Here is a 22866-nt window from a genome sequence, read left to right as displayed (position 1 = left end):
TGAACAATATTTTCATGTTCCCTTGACCTTTCTAGAGATGTCACACATGAAGTTGTATATCTGGATAGATTAAGTGTACGTTTCGTTATAACAAACCTAGCATTTTGTGCAAAGAATGGATTTATCTCCGCTTGCCTTTTTCCATAGCAAAAAGTAAAATAATATCTATAAATAACTAATAACATGAGTTTTTAATAACAGTTCAAAATTTCGTCGCCAGGAAGAAAATTATGAACTTCCCCAGTCTTAATACAGGGTGATTCAAAAAGAATACCACAATTTTAGGAATTTAAAACTCTGCAACGACAAAAGGCAGAGCTAAGCACTATCTGTCAGCGAATTAAGGGAGCTATAAAGTTTCATTTAGTTGTACATTTGTTCGCTTGAGGCGCTGTTGACTAGGCTGAAAACCAAACTACCCGAGGCAGCCCGTGACAGAGCACTTCATCACTGGCCTCCAAGAAGCCCTGATCTTACCCCCTGCGATTTTTTCTTATGGGGGTATGTTAAGGATATGGTGTTTCGGCCACCTCTCCCAGCCACCATTGATGATTTGAAACGAGAAATAACAGCAGCTATCCAAACTGTTACGCCTGATATGCTACAGAGAGTGGGGAACGAGTTGGAGTATCGGGTTGATATTGCTCGTGTGTATGGAGGGGGCCATATTGAACATCTCTGAACTTATTTTTGAGTGAAAAAAAACCTTTTTAAATACTCTTTGTAATGATGTATAACAGAAGGTTATATTATGTTTCTTTCATTAAGTACACATTTTTAAAGTTGTGGTATTCTTTTTGAATCACCCTGTATAATGGCCGCTAGAGCAAAATAGGCCAAATCGTTGTCAAAAGCGACTGAAATGAAGTCCAACATTTGCATACAGAACAGCGCAGACTCTAGGAGTAGTAGGCTGTTGATCTCACTGCTGCACTAATGCCTGAGTGTAAAATAATGAATACCCTCGTACTCGGAAGTTAGACGCGTTATACACATAGACTCTCTCAGCAAAATTATGGACTGAGGTCACGCATGCACGCGCAGTCAAATACTTTTTATCAGTTGTGGAAACCAGAAATTTCTAGGGTGGCGAAATTAGGAGCACGGATGGTATTAGGACTCGTGATATTATAACGCAAGGTAAGCCATATCTGCCTTACATAGATTGTCAGCAAGCTATTGTCTTTGTTCTACGTTGTTTGATGAACAGTGTCTTTAACAAACCATTAAGTAAACGTGAACCAAGTCAGAGGAGCAAAGTTATCATTTCTGAAGAAAAATATTTGACAGATTTGACGCATATCAGCTGCATAAGCAGCATAGAACTTTTTCTCGCAGTTCCAATTTACAATCACAGAATATAATTAGAAATGTGTGTGCACTGTACAATGGTGAATTATCTTTGCTGTAGATCTCCACACTCACATAGAACGTCGTATCTTTGGTAGCAGTGTGTAATTGTTATAATTTACGTGTGTTTACGTGTTTCATGAAATAGTGATATTACAGAATAGTAGCATGCATCTATTCATTTACTCTTTGAATAATACTACGCCGAGGATAATTGACATACTTGACCTCATACCCATTTCAGTAGCAAACAGCTAATTTCACACCATTTATTATCGTGACAGATCTGCGATAATTGTTTGCTATTCAAACGGCTGTGAGTTGAAGTACCGGGTGATAAAGATGTCAGTATAAATTTGAAAAATTAATATACGACGGAATAATGTAGATAGAGAGGAACAAATTGACACACATGTTTGGAATGACATGGGGTTTGCTACTGAAATGGGTATGAGGTCAAGTATGTCAATTATCCTCGGCGTAGTATTATTCAAAGAGTAAATGAATAGATGCATGCTACTATTCTGTAATAGACTTGGCCACTGTTTCTATGTTTCGATACAGTGTATCGATACCTGGAACTGTTTCAGTGTTTCGGAACGGCTATGGTTCACTGTTTCGAAACAGTGGTGTTTCATTCCGCCCTTGTCTCGGATCTCGAGCCAGACACAGAAACTGTATCGTTGTTCCAGAATAAGACTGTTTCAGCCCACCTGTGCCTGGAGCGGACTAATTGTATCGAAACAGTAATGTTTCATTCCGCTCTGTATCGGACGAGATTCGGGCTCGGCACAGGTACTGAAACACAACATACCACTTCATGAAACACTTTCAAGAGTGTCGAAATCTTTTGACAAGCAATAGCATGAAGCTTAAGATATCCGAAAATAAAGCTTCGTTTCTAGCTGACTGTCCTATTCCGAAATGGCGTAACATCTGCTTTATAAACATTAACCAAACAATAAAACAACGCATACTATTCACATTCAAAATAATAAATATGTGAAAATCATTCAGTTAAATTACACTTTTTTTATAACATACGCTTCTCTGGTCATGTACAGAAATCACAATAAGAAACGCAAGTAAGACTACAACATTTTAAATAAAAAAAGGTGTAGAGTGACAGTTATTAGACATGTACATAAATTTGATGTAGGTATAATTGCAAGCAATCTGTTTGACATATCACTGAAAGTGTAATGGTGAACGGGAAGCATCGTAAATTTATAGTAACGGTTCGGAACACCTTGAAACAAAATTTTTTTTCTGTTATATTTTGTTATTTATTCGAATTATTTGTGAGTCTATAGTCACTGTGTGTATTATCCACAATGATTCCCTTTGTGTGCATGGAAATTAGTAGGATGGGTATATTAGCCATACTAATGGAATGTGGGAATCCCAGTAGCATATCCGTTGTTTCTGCAGTTTGCTCCCACCTCCAGTTCCGTTCGTGGTGGTTCTTCTGCCTTCAGCTATGGCTGTCCTCAGCCAATTGAAAAGTATGAAAGTCACACGACACGAAAGCAGCGCATTTGCTGAAGGAAATACGAAACTGCCAAGACGCCTAAGTGATAGTTTCATACTTTCTACGATATGATTAGCGCTCTCGCACCTCATCTATGTTTATTTGGACATACTTATACAGTAGACATTCAAGTCGATAAAATGTGTAGATTTATTAGATTACAAAACACAAACTGTTTCACTGTTTCGAAACAGTGTATCGAAACATTACATCGTACTGTTTCATTAATTTCGAAACAGTTACGTGTTTCAGTTTGCCCATCTCTATTCTGTAACGTCTGTTCACTATTTCATGAAACACGTAAACACACGTAAATTATAACAATCACACACTGCTACCAACGATACGACGTTGTATGTGAGTGTGGAGATATACAGCAAAGTTGATTCACCATTGTACAGTGCACACACATTTCTAATTATATCCTATGATTATAAATTGGAACTGCGAGAAAAAGTTCTATGCTGCTGATGCAGCTGATACGCTTCAATTCTGTTAAATATTTTTTCTTAAGACCCTGTAGAGCACCATCGTTTGCAACAGCGGTATGTGGACGAGCGTTATCATGTAGGAAAACACTCACTAGAATATTGGTCATGAGTGGCAGCAGAACAGGTCGAATCGCCAGACTGGCGTACAGATATGCAGTCAGGGTGCGTCGGATAGAAACGAGAGCGTTCCCGCTGTCATACGAAATCGCACCCCACACAATAATTTCAGGTTTAGGTCCAGAGTGTTCAGCAAGCACATAGATTGGTTGCAGGCCCTCAAATGATCTCCTTCTAAACAACACTCGACTATCACTGGCACCGAAGCAGAACCAGGTCTCTTCAGAAAACACAGCAGATCTCTACCCTGTCCTCCAATGAGCTCTCGCTTGGCACCACTGAAGCAGCAAATGGTAGTTGTTTGGCGTTAGCGAAATGCACGCCACAGGGCATTTAGCTGGGAGCTATCCTTAACCGATTTGTGTGTCACGTGCTCATAATTGCTGCTCCAGATAGAGTACAATGGGCCAGAGCCATACGTCGAACACGATGGTCTTCTCTCGGTAGTGTCATGGGGCTGTCCGTGCCCGGTCTTCTTGTAGCCGTATGTTCTCGCGACCACCACTGCCAGCAGTCATGTACAATGGCAACATTCCTGCCAAGTCTTTCTGCAATATCCCAGAAGAAGCAACTACCGTCTCTTAGCCTTATTACACGACCTCGTTCAACCTAGTGTGATGTTGATAATGGCGTCTTTGTAGCCTTAAAGGCATTCTTGACTACCATCAATTGACCACGCCCAGTCTCAAAGGCAACTAACGCCCACAACAGTTACGGCGTGTACTTAGAGAAAATCTGATTTGCATCCTCATAGTGGCGCTACTATGGCCACTCTTATACGACTAACGAGAAATTGTAGTAGACAGCATCTTTCAGATATAGATGTAAACTTTCGTTTATGTCGCACAACTCTGTCCTGGTGTTGAGATTTTTGCCGTCAGTGTAGAACCATTTTTCTCTGTTTTCCTTGCTAGCATCCAATCCAGTTCTTTGTCACAGATGTTTTGAAGATTTCTAAAAGATGGTATTTCTTTGTTCTAAAATTTCGCTTATAGCTTTCGCTGAACCATGCAGTTCATACTTTTTTGCAAGTTTACTTTTAGTCCAGTTGGCTCAAAGTAGGTAACTAAAAGAAATACGCAGTGAGACGACCATAAAGCACGGTGACTTCAGTGTAATTATTATAGTGTCATTTCTGTTCGTCCCATTAAGTATTTCTTTCACTTACCTTCTGTACAATACTTTAGTAATTCTTTCTATGCATGCTCCAAATTACATCGAACTACGTTCGTTTTCTGGGACATACCATGCAAAAGTTACATTCCACCTTAAGTTTTGCACACCACCGACGTTCCCATCAATAAATTTATTGACGTTTAGGCAAAAAGCTGTCGAGACTGGCTGCGAAGTCACTTCCGACGATAACTTCCCAGACTTGCGCTGCGAGCTTCGAATTGAGACGTGATTTTACCTAGTTACATGACCAAGATAGTCCCCGCTGTGGCCTAGCACTCAGTGCGCCTTGGCGAGTGACACGCTGTCATCATTACTGGTGACAAGTGTCTAATCTTACCGCGGAAAATTAACCACTTCGCCTCAAAATGGGCAAGTACTCTCGGGGAGTTCAGATGCCTTAAATCCAGCCCGCATTTTCTGTCGGCAAAAAAGAAGTCGTAGTTATTGCTCCTGTTTCCATCGTTTCAGATTCGCTACCTATTATCTTTCCATAACCATTTTTCCTAAGGAATTATAGACTTGTTGATTCCCATCATCACGGTGACAGGGTATGTGAGATTATTTCAGTGATTACAAAATCGAGTCAAATTTACAATGACCTCGTCTAAATGAGCCGCGTTGCATCACTTCTGTGCTGGATGGATACACATCCTCTGTTGGGAACGGCGTCTTAAAGCTTTTGTATCCTCTACTGAGGTAAGCTAACTGACAGCTTTTGTAACTCGTACTTGTTATCTTGGATGCTGGCAGTGTTACGGAGTTGCTGTGTGTTCTGCTCCGGCACATGTCCTACCGCGGAATGGTCTGGGGATCTTGCTTGCCACGAGAGTACCTCAACGTCACGCACATAGTTCGTGAAGTCCAGTACCATATGAGGGAGCATTATTCTGTTGAAATATGGCACCACCATTCTATCACATGACAGGTAAAACAAGTTGTCCATTATGTACCACTGTGCTGTCAGAGTTCTCTCAGTCACTACCAGCCACGACCTGAAGTCATACCCAAGGCTCTCCACACAGTGACGTCAGGGCTAACACTGCTGTACATTTCAAAAAAATTGGATTAATGGCACCTCTCGTCACGTCGCCACCATACTCGCCAACTATTGTAATCCAGCGTAGGACAGAACAGCGATTCATAGCTGAACATAACGCGTAGCCAGGCATGCATCCTGGTCGCAGCCGTTTGTGATGTGGTGTTTACAGCAGCCCGTCCGTGGTACGGCATCTCCCTAGTCGAGCTGCTGCTATTCTTCAACGAATGGTGCACTATGGTACAGAATGCTGCAAATAGTCCATTACTTGTTTCTGGAGAGCAGGCCCAGATATGTAGGAATTAGGAAGTACTTGGTTCACAATATGGCATCCTCCATTGTACAGTACTGGCCATTAAAATTGCTACACCAAGAAGAAATGCAGATGATAAACGGGTATTCATTGGACAAATATATTATACTAGAACTGACGTGTGATTACATTTTCAAGCAATTTCGGTGCATAGATCCTGGTTTACAGAAATCACAGAAAACGCTAGTCTGGATCTTTCCGAATGCGAGACCTGTGTGCGAACAACTGTGCTACCTCGCTCGGTGTGTTAAGAAGACCAGGTATATTAATATGTGTAAGAAAGAAAGGAAATTATTAACTGGTTCTCAATAGAAAAGACTGAGGATGGCAATTGTTGAACTGTATGAAATAAAATCGTCATAACTTCTGAACGGTTTGCATTAGGATTTTCGAACTCCACGGTTGGCCGCGGGGCATTATGGGAATTAGAATGCGCATGAATAGTTTGCTTTAGCGGCGAAGCTCACTTTCATTTGAACCGGTTCATCAATAAGCAAAATTGGCGCATTTGGGAGACTGAGAATCTGCATTTCGCGATCGAGGAGTCTCTTCACCCTCAACAGGTGACTTTTGGTCCTGCAATGAACGTCCAGTCACGGAATAATCGGTGACTACCGAACGGTGTGAAGAGGTTTTGGAAGATGATTTCATCCCCTTTATTCAATGTGATCCTGATTTCGACAAGATGTGGTTCATACAAGACAGAGCTCGACGCCATCGAAGCAGGAGAGTGTTTCATATCCTGGAGGAGCACTTTGGGGGCCGCATTCTGGCTCTGGAGTACCCAGAGACTACTGGCATGGGCCTCGATTGACCGCCGTATTCTCCGGATCAGACAGCATGCGACTCCTTATTATGGCGCTCTATTAAAGGCAAGGTGTACAGCAATAACTCCAAAACCATTGCTGAGCTGAAAACAGCCATTCAGGAATCATCGACAGCATCGAAGTTCCCATACTTCACCGGGTGATGCAGAAGCTCGCTACTCGTCTCCATCACATCATCGCCAATGGTGGCGGGCATATCGAACATGTCGTTACCTGAATCCGAATAACTGTAGTGACGTTTACATGTTGAATAAAGTGTATGCGCGCAGTGGTTTGTAAATAATTTACTTTTGTTTTCATGTAGTTCAATAATTGTTACCCAGTAAGATAAATGGTGGTAATAGGAGAGTAAGAATTGACTGTAACTTGCGGTGAGAAGGAGAGGAGCCGAGTCTAGCGAACCAGAGCTTTAAGAGGAGGAAGGCTGGAGGAGAGGGTGTGGGGTGGGTGAGTCCGCAAAATTAGGAACGCTTGTTCCCCTCCCCGCCGCTCCCGACCTTTTTGCTGGCCACACTGTCCGCAGCGCCCAGCGGCGACGACTGCGAGAAGTGCTTTCCAACGGTGTTTGGAAGGGTCTGAGCGGGCCACTTATCCCGGTGGCTTCTTGTTTGCTCCGCTGCAGCTGAGTAAACACACGCGGTGGGAACTTTTGGGTGGCGTCGCACTGTCTCCGCCAGTAAACACCGTCTCTAATTTTGCACAGTACTAAACGGCCGCTGTCACCGCGTGCGCCGCTGCTCCACGTTACACCCCGGGCACTCTTTGTGGTTACCGTCTCGTAGGAGACTTCGAAGCGTACCTCAGGGAGAGGCAAATTACTTGTCGTACTCCTTACAATGTCGAAAGACCCGGGCGACTACACTACCATTCTTAAGTATGGAGACACGAAGTGATTATGGACTAGGAAAAGGAAATACATAATAAAATTGCATTGTACTGTTTTCTTAGTGTTCATTAAGTTCAAACAATACATAGGTAAAAGCAACTATGAAATTTTGGATTCCTCTATATAGCCACCTTTTGATTTAACAAAAGGCATGAAGTGGGTCAACTTTTCCATGGTTTCAGCTGGAATCAGTCTCCCTTCTTGCTCCAGAACATCCCACAAGTGTGTACCATTCATGATTCCCCGTTTTCGGTTCCTCCCGTTCAACTCATGCCACAGCAGCTCGATTAGGCTACAATCAGGAGCCTGAAGAGGCTATTCTACGTTTTTCAAAATTTTCTGAACCTCTGCAGACCTCACACAGTTCTGACACATGCGGGATGGATATTTTGGGTCGTTCCCTTGCTGCAAGACAAATCCTTTCCCAGTCAGATGCAAACCAGATGCCTTGACATGTCGCTGGAGAAGGGCATGATTATCCTTATGGACCATTTCTGCATCTGCTTTCATCAAATGTTCGACTTTATTCCCTACAACAGATCTGCGTACCATCAAAGAGTGCCCTCCATGCTTCACAATTGGAATTGAGTATTTATGCGTTCACTGGGTAAACGGTGTATGATGTGGAGGTATTTACTTACAGATATTTCAAACTTGGATTCATCAGTGAACAAGACTCTTTCCCAATCCTCCGATGTCCAACGCCTATTGGAGCCTTCTCTCGTTGTTAATAGGTCGCAACTCCGGTTTCGCTGCTGCTACATAACCCTCGAGGTAGTTTTCTCGCAGGTGCCAGGTGACGTCTGCCTGTTGACCCACTCACTGGGGTATCCCTAGATGTATTTAGTTCCGCAGTCAACTCAAGGACTGTTTCGAATCTATTAAGTTTATAGGTCACTACCAAATACTTTTCCCAGCGTTCTGATATTTTCCTTTACACTCCTGGGCGAGGATGATAATCATTTTGAAACTTCTTAATAAAATTTTTTATCTAAACTGCTGACTGAAATTGACCATACTGTCTCTTTACTATTCCTTATCATCTCAACACTGACCCACAATATCCAAGCGCAACACAATGTGACTGCTCAAAAATGATAATCTGACTTCAGACAATTAATACGAAAGAATGGCTTTGAATTAGAGGAAATCCTAACAATAACCTATACATTTCAAAAGTCGCTTACCTTACAAAATTCTTCATCGCACGAACTACTGCAATACAGCAGGCGCCAATACAGCCAGCTAAATAAAAGAGTCTAACCATTGTAGGCTCTAACAACTAATAGGCATGCGGTTAGTAAAGGAAAGAAATTGTTGCAGAGCAATGTATTTACCTTAAGAATGTGACAACCAGTTCAAAAATTATATAATCGTCCATGACATCCAGTTCCAAAAATTATGTAATCATCGACAAATTAAATTTCCATGACGCACACACGTCCAGATCGCTCGCGCTATCACTTCAAACTTCTAATCTCCATCAATGCTTACTACTCACATCTAACTTCCATCACTGCTAGCTGCTCACCTCCAACTTCCATCACTGCTGGTGATTCACCTCCAACTGCTGAGTCCGACCAGCAAAGAGTCTCTTACAGAGTGCGCACAGCGCTGTAAGAGTTATAAATGCAAAGCGCTACATAGCGCTCCCAACATACAAACGCATAAACAGCCTACCTATAATATGAGCCTGTATCTCGATGCCGCTAATGGACTACTGCCATCTTGGTGCAAAGTGACTATCTTTACCCGTGAATCATAATTAATCTTGCACTTTGTGGGTTTTTCAGTTACTTTCGCTGCGTGTACTACCTTCTTTCACGGCGTGTTCTCCTTTCACACAAACTACAACAGAACACAACTGTTAACATCGTACCTCTACACAATCGTGCCGCCTACTGGTGCCACCAGCCGTGTTTAGTAGAACTGCTTGGACATGTAATGTCAGTTTACCTAAAAATGAGCAATATCAAAATGTATGTACATGTACAACAATTGTCTGTGCAATACTGCAAGTGTCATTATTAACCATTATTCGAGCATACTACCCTGTATTCTAAACAACAACACACATAGATCATTTCCATCTTGCTCGGTTATTATACGCATCATGGTGTTTCCAAACTTATGGGGGGGGGGGGGGGGGGGGGAGGGGTAGTGCATATGCAAATTCCCATAAGAACTTTCTAAAATATTCGCGTCCTTAGCTCCTTGGTGTAATTGAAGTAATGAGCCACATTATAATACGTTCGAGGCAAAGGGTGTTTCCAGCTGTATTTCGGAGAGTGCTTCAAAAAGAAACATTAATACGGACTGAGTAACGAGTTTATACTGACTCGACAATAGTGTCTTTGAAACGGAAGGTGTTAGACATTTATAGACTCTTCAACGTATCGGCTTAATCAAAATAATTTGTTGAAAGAAGGAATGTGGATTAGAGGGGTTGGGTTGTTTGGGGGAAGAGACCAAACTGCGAGGTCATCGGTCTCATCAGATTAGGGAAGGACGGGGAAGGAAGCCGGCCGTGCCCTTTCAACGGAACCATCCCGGCATTCGCCTGGACCGATTTAGGGAAATCACGGAAAACCTAAATCAGGATGGCCGGACGCGGGATTGAACCGTCGTCCTGCCGAATGCTAGTCCAGTGTGCTAACCAGAATGTGGATTAGAATGTAACGTTCCGTCGACGACGATGTACACTATGTGATCAAAAGTATCCTGGCACACACAAAAACACGTTTTTCATATTAGGTGCATTGTTTTGCCACCTACTGCCAGGTACTCAATATCAGCGGAATCAGTAGTCATTAGACATCGTGAGAGAGCAGAATGGGGCGCTCCGCGGAACTCACGGAATTCGAACGTGGTCAGGGGATTGGGTGTCACTTGTGTCATACGTTTGTATCCGAGATTTCCGCACTCCTAAACACCCCTAAGTCCACTGTTTCCGATGTGACAGCGAAATGGAAACGTGAAGGTACACTTACAGCACAAAAGCGCACAGGCCGTTCTGTTGACTGACAGAGACCGCCGACAGTTGAAGAGGGTCGTAATGTGTAATAGGCAGACAACTGTCCAGACCATCATACAGGAATTCCAAAATGCGTTAGGATCCACTGCAAGTACTGTGACAGTCAGGCGGGAGGAGAGAAAACTTGTCTTTCATGGTCGAGTGGCTGCTCATAAGCCACACATCACGCCGGTAAATGCTAACGACGCCTCACTTGGTGTAAGGAGCGTAAACATTGGACGATTGAACAGTGGAAAAACATTGTGTGGAGTGACGGATCACGGTACAAAACATGGCGATTCGAGGGCAGGGTGTGTGGGTGTGTGTATGGCGAATGCCCGGTGAACGTCGTCTGCCAGCATGTGTAGTGCTAACACTAAAATTCAGAGCCTGTGGTGTTATAGTGTGGTCGTGTTTTTCATGTAGGGGGGATGCACCCTTTGTTGTTTCGCGCGTCACTATCACAGCAAAGGTCTACATTGATGTTTTAAGCACCTTTTTGCTTCCCACTGTTGAAGATCAATTCGGGGATGGCGACTGCTTCTTTCAACGCGATCGAGCACCTGTTAGGCGGGTTATGGAGCCCCTTAGGAAAATAGCGGGTAGGTCGGGGAAGAATGCCAGTGTGCACTCGATGTGCTTGCCGGGGGGTCTCGTCCGTAATGTGGAGGAGGCCCTTCCGGCAGCTATTGAACGCACTGGGTGTGACCGGCTGCAGATAGTAGCACATGTCGGAACGAATGACGCCTGCCGCTTGGGTTCTGAGGCCATCCTTGGTTCCTTCCGGCGGCTGGCTGATTTGGTGAAGACAACCAGCATCGCACGCGGAGTGCAAGCTGAGCTTAATATCTGCAGCATAGTGCCCAGAGTCGATCGCGGTCCTCTGGTTTGGAGCCGTGTGGAGGGTCTAAACCAGAGGCTCAGACGACTCTGCGACTATAATGGTTGCAAATTCATCGACCTCCGTTATTGGGTGGAGAACTGTAGGGCCCCCCTAGACAGGTCAGGCGTGCACTACACACCGGAAGCAGCTACTAGGGTAGCAGAGTACGTGTGGCGTGCACACGGGGTTTTTTTAGGTTAGAGGGACCCCCCCTTGGGCGAAACGATAAAATACCTGACGGCTTACCAGAGAGGACATTATCATCGTTGATAAAGAACGTCCGTCCTCAGAGACCAAAAACAGGAAAAGTCAACGTAATATTGGTAAACTGCAGGAGTATCCAGGGCAAGGTTCCTGAATTAGTATCTCTTATTGAAGGAAATAGTGCGCATATAGTATTAGGAACGGAAAGTTGGTTAAAACCGGAAGTGAACAGTAACGAAATCCTAGACACAGAATGGAATATATACCGCAAGGATAGGATAAAGGCCAATGGTGGATGAGTATTTATAGCAGTAAAGAATTCAATAATATCCAGTGAAGTTATTGAGCGAATGCGAAAGTGAAATAATCTGGGTTAAGTTAAGTATCAAAGGTGGGTCAGATATGATAGTCGGATGCTTCTATAGACCACCTGCATCAGCAACCGTAGTAGTTGAGCGCCTCAGAGAGAACCTGCAGAACGTCGTGAAGAAGTTTCGTGATCATACTATTGTAATAGGGGGAGACTTCAATCTACCAGGTATAGAATGGGATAGTCACACAATCAGAACTGGAGCCAGGGACAGAGACTCTTGTGACATTATCCTGACTGCCTTGTCCGAGAATTACTTCGAGCAGATAGTTAGAGAACCAACTCGTGAAGCTAACGTTTTAGACCTCATAGCAACAAATAGACCGGAACTTTTCGACTCCGTGAATGTAGAAGAGGGTATCAGTGATCATAAGTCAGTGGTTGCATCAATGACTACAAGTGTAATAAGAAATGCCAAGAAAGGAAGGAAAATATATTTGCTTAACAAGAGTGATAGGGCACAAATCGCAGAATATCTGAGTGACCACCATCAAACGTTCATTTCTGAGGAAGAGGATGTGGAACAAAAATGGAAAAAATTCAGAAACATCGTCCAGTACGCCTTAGATAAGTTCGTACCGACTAAGGTCCAAAGCGAGGGGAAAGATCCACCGTGGTATAACAATCATGTACGAAAGGTACTACGGAAACAAAGAAAGCTTCATCATAGGTTTAAGAGTAGTCGAATCATAGCTGATAAGGAAAAGCTGAACGAAGCGAAAAAGAGCGTAAAGAGAGCAATGAGAGAAGCATTCAACGAATTCGAACATAAAACATTGGCAAACAATCTAAACAAGAACCCTAAAAAGTTTTGGTCATATGTCAAATCGGTAAGCGGATCTAAATCTCCTATTCAGTCACTCGTTGACCACGATGGCACCGAAACAGAGGACGACCGAAGAAAGGCAGAAATACTGAATTCAGTGTTCCGAAACTGTTTCACTGCGGAAAATCGTAACACGGTCCCTGACTTCAGCCGTCGCACGGACGCCAAAATGGAAAATATTGAAATAAACGATATCGGAATTGAAAAACAACTGCTATCACTTAGTAGCGGAAAAGCATCCGGACCAGACGAGATACCTTTAAGATTCTACAGTGATTATGCTAAAGAACTTGCCCCCTTTCTATCAGCAATTTATCGTAGATCGCTGGAAGAACGTAAAGTACCTAGCGACTGGAAGAAAGCGCAGGTCGTTCCCATTTTCAAGAAGGGTCATAAATCAGATGCGAATAATTATAGGCCTATTTCGCTTACGTCAATCTGTTGTAGAATAATGGAACATGTTTTATGTTCTCGTATTATGACGTTCTTAGATAAGACAAATCTCCTTCATCATAACCAACATGGATTCCGCAAACAGAGATCATGTGAAACTCAGCTCGCCCTATTTGCCCAAGAAATTCACAGTGCCGTAGACACTGGCGAGCAGATTGATGCCGTATTCCTGGACTTCAGGAAGGCATTTGATACGGTTCCGCACTTACGTTTAGTGAAAAAAATACGAGCTTACGGAATATCGGACCAGGTTTGTGATTGGATTCAGGATTTCCTAGAAGAAAGAACACAACATGTCATTCTTAACGGTTCAAAATCTGCAGATGTAGAGGTAATTTCGGGAGTACCGCAGGGAAGCGTGATAGGACCTTTATTGTTTACAATATACATAAATGACTTAGTTGACAACATCGGTAGCTCCGTGAGGCTATTTGCAGATGACACGGTTGTCTACAAGAAAGTAGCAACATCAGAAGACTCGTACGTACTCCAGGAGGACCTGCAGAGGATTAATGCATGGTGCGACAGCTGGCAGCTTTCCCTAAACGTAGATAAATGTAATATAATGCGCATACATAGGGGCAGAAATCCATTCCAGTACGATTATGCCATAGGTGGTAAATCATTGGAAGCGGTAACGACCGTAAAATACTTAGGAGTTACTATCCGGAGCGATCTGAAGTGGAATGATCACATAAAACAAACAGTGGGAAAAGCAGGCGCCAGGTTGAGATTCATAAGAAGAATTCTAAGAAAATGTGACTCATCGACGAAAGAAGTAGCTTACAAAACGCTTGTTCGTCCGATTCTTGAGTATTGCTCATCAGTATGGGACCCTTACCAGGTTGGATTAATAGAAGAGATAGACATGATCCAGCGAAAAGCAGCGCGATTCGTCATGGGGACATTTAGTCAGCGCGAGAGCGTTACGGAGATGCTGAACAAGCTCCAGTGGCGGACACTTCAAGAAAGGCGTTACGCAATACGGAGAGGTTTATTATCGAAATTACGAGAGAGCACATTCCGGGAAGAGATGGGCAACATATTACTACCGCCCACATATATCTCGCGTAATGATCACAACGAAAAGATCCGAGAAATTAGAGCAAATACGGAGACTTACAAGCAGTCGTTCTTCCCACGCACAATTCGTGAATGGAACAGGGAAGGGGGGATCAGATAGTGGTACAATAAGTACCCTCCGCCACACACCGTAAGGTGGCTCGCGGAGTATAGATGTAGATGTAGATGTAGATAATGCACGGCCTGTGTGGGATGATTACACGACAGTAACATCCCTGTAATGGACTGGTCTGCACAGAGCCCTGACCTGAATCCTACAGAACACCTTTGGAATGTTTCGGAACGCCGATTGCGTGCCAGGCCTCATCGACCGACGTCGATACCTCTCCTCAGTGCAGCACTCCGTGAAGAATGGGCTGCCATTCCCCAAGAAACCTTCCAGCATCTGAGTGAACGTATGCCTGCGAGAGTGGAAGCTGTCATCAAGGCTAAGGGTGGGCCAACAACGTATTGCATTCCAGCATTACCGATGGAGATCGCCACGAACTTGTAAGTCATAGCCGGCCGCTGGTGGCCGAGCGGTTCTGGCGCTACAGTCTGGAACCGCGCGACCGCTACGGTCGCAGGTTCGAATCCTGCCTCGGGCATGGATGTGTGTGTTGTCCTTAGGTTAGTTAGGTTTAAGTAGTTCTAAGTTCTAGGGGACTTATGACCTCAGCAGTTGAGTCCCATAGTGCTCAGAGCCATTTGAACCATTTTTTGTAAGTCATTTTCAGCCAGGTGTCCAGATACTTTTGATCACATAGTGTATTTCGAGACAAACGACAAATTAGGACTGGAGAGGAACGTTGAACGAAATGGACTGCGTCATTTAAAAGAAACCATCCCGCCTTAAGCGATTTAGGGAAACCATGGAAAATTAAATTTGGATGAACAAAAAGTATTTTAGTCGGCATCCTCATGAAGGTGCGTCCAGTGCGACATATCGATCGGCGATAGTTCGTTGGACAACACGCTGCATCTGTTAGCACATTTTTCGAATGTTACTATCAATGGACAATCAACGTAAATAGCAAGTATATAGTATCATCACTTTAACAGATTTACAAAAGATTAAATGAAATCAACGTCACCAGAAGGTTGAAATCCCAGGAAGAAAGAAAGTGTGGTTATTCAGGCTTTTAACATGTGGTCACGTTAATATGACTGGAAGAGTGTTAGACAAAGTACCCAAAAACCTGACATACAAAACTTTTGGAGAACCTAACCATTATGTATCTTTACACGATGAGATCATACAGCTTTAATTTATTTTATATCACAGGTAACGCAGATTGTTTCTCGTGAATTTACGTGTAAATTGCAATCTCTTGCGGCAAGGACACATTTCGATAACCAGTGCTTAATTATACGAATTTTTAGTGTCTCTTGTTCCTGGTACACGTCAATACTAGACGATTCACGTCTTACTTCTCTGGTATGCTGGAAATGATATCAGTGTTTTTCGCGGGAAGTTGGTAGGAAACCTGGTATGATGTAAAACACCTGATTCTAATCCAGATGGCCGGCCACGGTGGTCTCGCGGTTCTAGGCGCGCAGTCCGGAACCATGCGACTGCTACGGTCGCAGGTTCGAATCCTGCCTCGGGCATGGATGTGTGTGATGTCCTTAGGTTAGTTAGGTTTAAGTAGTTCTAAGTTCTAGGGGACTGATGACCACAGCAGTTGAGTCCCATAGTGCTCAGAGCCATTTGAACCATTTGAACCATCTAATCCAGATGGTCGGATCATACACCAATATCACAAAGTTGATTGCGAGGTCAAAAGCAACAGAACTGGACATAATTTGGCCTCTACAACCGTGAGTCAATGACACATAAAAGCCATTTCTCTGTGTGTTTAGCATGTCAATTAATGGAACCATGAATGATAAAGACTTTTCAGTGAATAAAGTAAGATCAACGTAGTATTCGACCATCGTTAGGGGAGTAATTATGACTCAGAATATCTCTACTATGCGAAAACATGTTACTTGTAATGTTTTGTGTTATTTTGCAGAGTAATATTTTGTATCCATCTTCGTCACAAAAAAATGGCTTTGAGCACCATGTAACTTGACATCTGAGGTCATCAGTCCCCTAGACTTAGAACTACGTAAGTCTGTCTAACCTAAGGACACCACACACATCCATGTCCAAGAGAGGATGCGAACCTGCGACCGCAGCAGCAGCGCGGCTCCAGACTGAAGCGCCTAGAACCTCTCGGCCACAACGTCTTCGTCAAAAAGGGGTTATAAAGCAGAATTGAATGTACAGATTTTACCAAATGGTTCATCAGAAACAATGTCAAATAATAAATTACACCAGTGATCTCTCATAAACGTGCTGCTACCGAGTGTGTTGGAAAACATTGTTAAAATGTACATATTATTTCACAGTTTTCTAATTTTAGTAAAACTTGAGAAATGATCTGAAATCATCCAGTTTGAATTTTGTATAAATAACAAAAATGAAAGACAAAGGGCCGATCGCCTGTCATCCTCTGCCGTATGCCGTCTTTCGGATGCGGTATGGAGAGGCATGGGATCAGTATAGCGATCTCTCGACCGTTGTTCACTTTTCAAACATTGGAGCCGCTACTTCTCATGCAAGAAGCTCCTCAGGCTAAACGGATCCCGTTCCAGGCCTCCACTAACTAAAGATGCCTGGTAGTACCGAGAATGGAACCCCGTCCCTCCACAAAAAAGCCTGACACGCTGACAACTGTGCAATAGGGGTGGTTCGTATAAATTTTCTGGCGCAGTACTTCCAAGTAATTTAGTTTTGCATTACATTTATAGTGATTTTTTTAAGCTACATATGGATCATTAAAACAATAAAATTACTACAGCGTGTATGGAAGGCATTTTAACAGTGCAAACAAATCTTGATCAGATCTGTGCTATCTGACCACTGATGACGGATGAACTTCAAGGTACAAGCCCATCCGTTTCGAGATGTATTCATACATTGTAGCTCCTGCTTCGTAACCTAGGTCGTTAAAGCATGTTGCTGGAAAAGCGTTCAGTGCGGAGGCATATGTTTCGAATTTCGGCAGTGGAAAAGAGGTTCATCATCAGCGCTGAATGGCAATGAGAGGGCAGTGTATGTCTTGTCGCAAAAATTGATGACCGAAGTGAGATCCAAAACCACTCCACACGCTGTCACTGAGTCACAGCGTATGTCGCTGTTGATAGATTCCAGCGGTCCAATGGTGTTACGTGCGAAGACTAGACTGTGCACCGTCAGCTGCTCCCTCCCTATTCTTTTGTTTATTCCACGCGCACCCATAAAAAAGTCAACTAAAATGCTGGATTCTACATCATAGCCCCACAAGTGACAGATATATACCCTAGGCAGTACGATGGTATTCCATAACCTAGCATTTCAGAGTACACGATGAACATCAACGTAAATTGGTAACAACTATCGCGTTTGAGATAATAATAACCAAGCACGGAAAATAATAGCAATTATAGTTCAAAAATATGGATGTATAACTAATCCGTAAAAAGGTAAAAAGACGAGGGCTAGTAGAAATCCTTGGGTAACAGAAGAAATATTGAATTTACTTGATGAAAGGAGAAAATATAAAAATGCAGTAAGTGAAACAGGTAAAAAGGAATACAAACGTCTCAAAAATGAGATCGACAGGAAGTGCAAAATGGCTAAGCAGGGATGGCTAGAGGACAAATGTAAGGATGTAGAGGCCTATCTCACTAGGGGTAAGATAGATACCGCCTATAGGAAAATTAAAGAGACCTTTGGAGATAAGAGAACGACTTGTATGAATATCAAGAGCTCAGATGGAAACCCAGTTCTAAGCAAAGAAGGGAAAGCAGAAAGGTGGAAGGAGTATATAGAGGGTTTATACAAGGGCGATGTACTTGAGGACAATGTTATGGAAATGGAAGAGGATGTAGATGAAGATGAAATGGGAGATATGATACTGCGTGAAGAGTTTGACAGAGCACTGAAAGACCTGAGTCGAAACAAGGCCCCCGGAGTAGACAATATTCCATTGGAACTACTGACGGCCGTGGGAGAGCCAGTCCTGACAAAACTCTACCATCTGGTGAGCAAGATGTATGAAACAGGCGAAATACCCTCAGACTTCAAGAAGAATATAATAATTCCAATCCCAAAGAAAGCAGGTGTTGACAGATGTGAAAATTACCGAATTATCAGCTTAATAAGTCACAGCTGCAAAATACTAACACGAATTCTTTACAGACGAATGGAAAAACTAGTAGAAGCCAACCTCGGGGAAGATCAGTTTGGATTCCGTAGAAACACTGGAACACGTGAGGCAATACTGACCTTACGACTTATCTTAGAAGAAAGATTAAGGAAAGGCAAACCTACGTTTCTAGCATTTGTAGACTTAGAGAAAGCTTTTGACAATGTTGACTGGAATACTCTCTTTAAAATTCTAAAGGTGGCAGGGGTAAAATACAGGGAGCGAAAGGCTATTTACAATTTGTACAGAAACCAGATGGCAGTTATAAGAGTCGAGGGACATGAAAGGGAAGCAGTGGTTGGGAAGGGAGTAAGACAGGGTTGTAGCCTCTCCCCGATGTTGTTCAATCTGTATATTGAGCAAGCAGTAAAGGAAACAAAAGAAAAATTCGGAGTAGGTATTAAAATTCATGGAGAAGAAATAAAAACTTTGAGGTTCGCCGATGACATTCTAATTCTGTCAGAGACAGCAAATGACTTGGAAGAGCAGTTGAATGGAATGGACAGTGTCTTGAAAGGAGGATATAAGATGAACATCAACAAAAGCAAAACAAGGATAATGGAATGTAGTCTAATTAAGTCGGGTGATGCTGAGGGAATTAGATTAGGAAATGAGGCACTTAAAGTAGTAAAGGAGTTTTGCTATTTGGGGAGCAAAATAACTGATGATGGTCGAAGTAGAGAGGATATAAAATGTAGGCTGGCAATGGCAAGGAAAGCGTTTCTGAAGAAGAGAAATTTGTTAACATCCAGTATTGATTTAAGTGTCAGGAAGTCATTTCTGAAAGTATTCGTATGGAGTGTAGCCATGTATGGAAGTGAAACATGGACGATAAATAGTTTGGACAAGAAGAGAATAGAAGCTTTCGAAATGTGGTGCTACAGAAGAATGCTGAAGATTAGATGGGTAGATCACATAACTAATGAGGAAGTATTGAATAGGATTGGGGAGAAGAGAAGTTTGTGGCACAACTTGACCAGAAGAAGGGATCGGTTGGTAGGACATGTTCTGAGGCATCAAGGGATCACCAATTTAGTATTGGAGGGCAGCGTGGAGGGTAAAAATCGTAGAGGGAGACCAAGAGATGAATACACTAAGCAGATTCAGAAGGATGTAGGTTGCAGTAGGTACTGGGAGATGAAAAAGCTTGCACAGGATAGAGTAGCATGGAGAGCTGCATCAAACCAGTCTCAGGACTGAAGACCACAACAACAACAACAACTAATCCGCAAATGGAGATGTTTCCATAGCCTAAATATTTAGCCAAAATGCAAAGTGGGTACTTATTCACAATGAACGGTTACATCATCAAACATTTAGCGCTCAAATGTACATCCGTTATAGGTGTAAAAATGCTCTCAATAGGTGCAAGTGATAATACCTTGGCTGACCGCAATACAGGTGCACAGAGAGCAAACTAGTACCATTCAAGAGTGGTACAATGAACCTTTGCTTGCTGTCGATGGTGAAGTATGAGAACTTCGTGGTCGCACAGTAGCAGATTCAATAAGAACTGAACAGGAGAAATAATCGTCGCCCGTCCAGGACACAGAAGGTGGACGCTACCAAGACTCACTACGCTCTCGGAAACTACACTGGAGACACTGCAATGCAAAAGCTTATTCTGTGCTGCGAAATCATCAGACGCGCAGTGGTTGTATTAATAAACCTGACCGTTAATATATGTTCTCTGGCTTGGAAAAATGGATATTTCAGAGCTAGGCAGAAGGGGTGGGTCTCTCTATCTACAACGCGTAGGATAAATTGGACAACATAATGGGTTGGGAAAAATATGTTGCTGTTCTTTCCTTCAATTCTTAAACTGTTTTGCTGCAACTTTAACGCTTGTCTATCAAAATCAAGTCTGTTTATCTCGGAATAGCTATTGCAAACTATACCCACTTGTACTTACTGTAATCAAGCTTTGGTCTCCCACTGAAACTCGTACTCCCATAGTTTCCTCCATTACCAAATTAAATATTCCTTGATGCCTCAGAATGCGTCCTTTCAACCTGTTTCTTCTTTTAGTGAAATAGTGGCATAAATTTCTTCTGTACAGTATCTTTCTACAAGTTACCTGATCTATCGCCTTTTTTAAAATTTCAGTTCTCTTCGTGTCTATATTTTTTATCGTCCAACTTTCCCTTACATACAAAACGCAGCTCAAATAGTTTCAGAAAAGACTTCCCCTAACACTTAAATTTATATTAGGAATTGCACCACCTGACTTAATTTTACCACACTTATTATAGTTTTGTTTATCATCAAGCTGCAACCTATTTTCGAGATATTATCCCTTTCGTTCAGCTGTGCTTCCTACAAAAAAAAGTGCTTTACTATTTCTGACTGAATTATATTCTCATTGGCATAATGATTTTTTTTTATTTTCACTGCTTTTTAATTCTTTGCATATGTTTATTCTTGGACTAGCTGACTATCCGGTGTTACCCAGGTATGTATTTATTCCTGTTCTATTAGTCGACCTCCTCCTTCCCCCCCCCCCTCCATCCCCTTTCTGACCATCTTTTTCTCTCCCTCTCTGTGTCCACCTTCTCTGCCCTGCACACACTTCCCATTTCCTCTTGTCCCTCTCCATCCGCTGACCCGCCCTCTCTATGTCCAATGCTCCTCCTCACTCTTTCTGTTCATCTGCTTCTCTCCTCTATCTCCATTTGCTTCTCCCCCCCTCTGTCCATCTCGGTCCTTTTCCCTTACTCTGTTTATCTTCTCCTCACCTCCGTCTCATCTCTCTGTTCCCCCCTTCCCATCTTTCTGTCCACCTCCTCCTTCTCTCTCAATCCATTTCCTCCCCCTTTCTCTGTCCATCTCCTCTTTCATTGTTCTGTCCGTCTCCTTCTCTTTCCTTCCTCTGTCCCTCTCCTTCTTTCCCACATCAATGTTTATCTCCTCCATCCTGTTCACTGTCAGCTACATGTAAATCTGCACAGATAATCCGCAAGCTACTGTACTAAAAGTCACTTCCTTTCCTGTTCCACTCGCAAATGGAACGAGGGAAAAACGACTATCTACTGTATACGCCTCTGAATGAGCCCCGATTTCTCGAATTTTATCTTCGTGCTCCTTACGCGCAGTGTATGATGGCGGCAGTAGAATCGTTCTGCAACCAACTTCAAATGCCGGCTCTCTAAATTTTCTCAGTAGTTTTTCTCGAAAAGAAAGCCGCCTTCCATTCAGAGATTCCCACTTGAGTTCCTGAAGCTTCTCTGTAACACTTACCTGTTGTTCGAACCTAGCGCTGAGAAATCTAGCAGCCCGCCTCTGAATTGCTTCGATGTCTTCCTTCAGCCCTATCTGGTACGGATTCCAAACACTCGAGGAGTACTCAAGAATAGGTCTCACCAGCACACGGAGAGCATTGTTCATGCCATCATCTCACACGCTTAATGCACTGGATCCAGTCCTCTGGCAACGCCAAACTCTGTGTTCTGTATTCACAGCTTTCAGTCTTTTCCTTAGACTCCTTGGTACCACAAACAGCAGCAACCTGATCTGAAGTCATTCAGAAACAAATCGGACTCCAGAACATACTCAAGAGGTACAAATTTGCTGTTGTGTCCTGAAGAGAACGCACTTTTTAGGGTCGTTATATGCGCGTTCTTTCGTACAGAAACAATGATTCCAAACGAAGTCAATAGATGGAAGCAAACGTCACATTTGCAAAATATGTGGATGCAGTACGGTGGACTGAGAGCCAGCTTTTCAAAATGCAGTCAAGAGTTAAAGGCCACTGCTCGTAAATTCTGTAGATAACTTGTTTATTAGAGTACCAGAATTACATCAAGAAAGCTGCAAAGTGATTTTTACCTGCTTCAATTCGGAAACACATGATTTTTTCACACAACTTCCACTAGGAGTATCTAATACCACTCTGAACACAACTACGTCAGTGGCGAGCTGATCAGTTTAGCCAACTGTCAGAAACACAAGCTGCGCCCTCATTGGAACTGAACATTCATTGGTACCTTTACTCTGTAGTATGTCGTCCATACGTGACTGTCCAACGGTTGGATGACGATATGTATGTACGATTCTCCTGTGTTAATAATTTCTTGAACATGAAATTTAAAAC

Source organism: Schistocerca serialis, chromosome 7, assembly GCF_023864345.2.
Source record: "Schistocerca serialis cubense isolate TAMUIC-IGC-003099 chromosome 7, iqSchSeri2.2, whole genome shotgun sequence".
Taxonomy (NCBI): Eukaryota; Metazoa; Arthropoda; class Insecta; order Orthoptera; family Acrididae; genus Schistocerca; species Schistocerca serialis.
This window is presented reverse-complemented; position numbering follows the sequence as displayed.